Genomic DNA, 3,345 nt, shown 5'->3' on the forward strand with positions numbered 1-3,345 from the left:
TCCCATCAAAATTCTTCACAGACCTTGAGAGGACAATAATCAACTTTATATGGAAAAACAAAAAACCCAGGATAGCCAAAACAATCGTATACAATAAAGGAACTTCTGGAGGCATTACCATCCCTGACTTCAAACTCTATTACAGAGCTACAGTAATGAAAACAGTGTGGTATTGGCATAAAAACAGAGAAGTCAACCAATGGAATACCCGGATTTTAACCTACAAACCTATGAACACCTGATTTTTTGATAAAGGTTCTTTTTTTCTTTTGATTTGCTGTGCTTTCATGGGTGTAATTAACCCTCTTAGTTTGGAGTTTACCTTCTTTCATCTTCTGCATGGCTGGATTTGTAGACGGATGCTGTTTAATTTTGAGTTTATTGTGGAATATCTTATTTTTTCCATATATGTTGTTTGAACTTTGATGGGTAGAGTAGTCTCAGCTGCCTGGTGTTGTCTCTGGGAGGCTGTAGCACATCTGTTCAGACCCTTCTGTCTTTCTTTTATAGTCTCCATTAAGAAGTCATATGTAATTCTGCTAGGTATTTATTTCTATAATAATTGGTCTTTTTTTCTTTGCAAATTTTAATATTTTTTCTTTATTTGGTGTATTTTCATTATCATGTTGAAAGGCACATTTCTTTTATGGTTCAATCTCCTTGGGGTTCTGTATGTTTGTTATAGTCTTATAAGCATCTCATTCTTAAGGTTAGGAAAATTTTCTTCTATAATTTTGTTGAAAAAGTTTTCAAGGCCTTTGAGCTTGGCTTCTTCTCTTTCCTCTATTCCTATTATTCTTAGACTTAGTATTTCTTGATGTTCCAAATTTTCTGTATTTTTTGTGTCAAGAATTCTTTAGACTTAACATTTTCTTTGGCTGGTGTATGCATTTATTTCTATTGTAATCCAATATCTGAGATTCTTTCTTCCATCTCTTATATTCTGTTGGTGAAGCTTGCCTCTATAGCTCCCTGTTTCAATACCTTTTTTTTTTTTCGTTTCACATTCCCCCAGTATGGGTTTTCATTATTACCTCTATTTCCAATTTCAAGTCTTGTGTAGTTTTATTTCTTTCCTTACACTGTTTTCTTTCTTTGTGTGTGTGTTTTGTTTCATATTTTTCTGTATTTTTAAGGGATTTCCTCATTAAGATTCTTTACCATATTTGTAAAGGCTGTTTTCAGATTTTTCTTGTGTTTTCCCATTGCTGGAGTAGTTAGGAATTTCTCTGATAAGATAGCTGGTCTTTGGTAGAGATGTATTGTCCTAACTGTTTTGGACAGTACATTTTATCCTAGTCTCTTGGCATCTGATTGGTGATGATTAACGGTTTAGTTGCTCACTTCTGGATTTGTCTTTGTTAGGTGGGTGTTTTGCTTCTTTGTTTCTGCTTCCTCCCTGGATTTTCAGAGATTGTAGTGAGTGTGTGTTGCCTGTTTTCCTGTCTTGTTCAACTTGAGTGTTGATTAGGAGTGCCTGATAGTATTAGAGGCTGGGTAATTGGTATTAGGTGGTAGAATGAAGATTGGAGGAGAGCAATAAATTGGGAATAATGTCAGAGATGAAAGGGAGACTACAGCAGGTTTCTTACTACTGGGGATGAGCCTAGGGGGAATTGGATTTCAGGATCAAAAGAAATAGTGTGGGTCCTACTTGCCCTGGAAGGGGGGGGGGCATGTATTGTCAGGAATACCTGCTAGAGTTGGCTTCTACGATACAGTTGAAAGTGGGGTGAAGGAGGTTTCTAGGCACTGGTTTGCACTGGAGATGTTGGAGGCTGAGGGAAGGTTGAATTTAGTATGGAACTGATCTGGAAGAGATATAGAAGGTTTGCATGAAACCTTCCTGTTTTGTTTTGTTTTTGTTTTTTTTTCTAGACTGGAAATTGTAAAGCTAAGAAAAAACAAATTTTTACATGATCATTGAAATACAGTTAAAGTTGTTCCCAATGAGACTGAGAACATAGAGGAGCTAATCTTAGCCAGTGCGCCTCCATAATGCAACTGAAAGAAAATGGTCGTGTTGAGAGAGGATAGAAGATTTCTCATTAATTGTTTGTCATACAACAAATAAACCTGGAAGCAAAGATCTAATAAAAACTGTGGAACTTATTCGAAATGGAATACTGGTGTCTCTAAATATTCAGATTAATCTGCATGCATAAGAATGAGTAGGAAAAAAATACTCTTCAGTATGTGCGCAGCTTTGAGGGTTAGCACAGTGTTCCAGGGAGTCTCCCAAAGAACTTGAAAACAATGACATGTTAACAATAATGAATAAACCCAGGCACTTTTTTCTTTGTGATTTATAATGCCAATTTCCAAAGATAGAAATCAGCATTCCATGGAGAAATGGCTGGTTCTCTGAATGGTGCCAGAAAAATATAATAAAATATGCTTGAAAACCACACAGTTCTAGAGAGCATGGGGTGTATTAGAACCAGCAAAAGAAGAATAAAGTGTGAAAGACTTATTGTAGAGGACCAACCTTGACAAAAACACCTCATGCTGGGGGAGGGGCATAGGGACTTAGATATATTAGATAAGTATATGAAGATGTGTGTGAAAATAATAAAACAGAAAAACATAGAATAGTACTGGGAGGGAGTTCCAGTGAATACTGATAGCCCCATTTAATTTCCAATTGCCTAAATAGCCTGACCCTAAGAGGTAGGAGTAAGATTTAAAAAAAAAATGCATTAACATAATACAAGGAATTAAAGTGACCAGTTGAAGGTCCTGGGCTACATGCATAATTAAGCATTTTGTTGCTAGGATAAAACAAGTCACACACACACACCCTAGATGAAACATTCTGCAGGCAAATCATTCCCTGGGTAGAATCCTAAGTTATCTCCTTAAAGGAACTGGAAATTTAATTGGATACTTAGACTTTTGTTTGCAGTAGAAACAAATTTATTTCTCTATTCTTGAAATACAAGGTCTGGATATTAGCCACACCTGTTGAGAATAAACTTGAGGGAGCACAACTCTCTGATCTGAATCTAGACAGGACCTTTGTTTGAGGTAAAAACACAATAAGCTTGAAAAAATAAAGTTAAGTTTCAACTCTTAAACAATTTAGATTCTCTACTACTTTATGTAGCCAACATAGAATCATTGGCTTCCCAATAGAATATGTGACAGCTCCAGGGTGAATTTGTGTTGTGTTTTCACAGAGGCTAAATTCAGTAAAGTTATCCAACTCGATAGGTTAAAGTGGACGTTCAGATGTGAGAATGTACTGAGAAAATAACAGATTAATTTTACAAAGAAAACTGAGAAGAAGATACAGGCAAGCCCTGTAGATCAGATATATCTCAATTATCACCAAAATAGCCGGGC

Source organism: Microtus ochrogaster, chromosome 1 (genome assembly GCF_000317375.1).
Source record: "Microtus ochrogaster isolate Prairie Vole_2 chromosome 1, MicOch1.0, whole genome shotgun sequence".
Lineage (NCBI taxonomy): Eukaryota > Metazoa > Chordata > Mammalia > Rodentia > Cricetidae > Microtus > Microtus ochrogaster.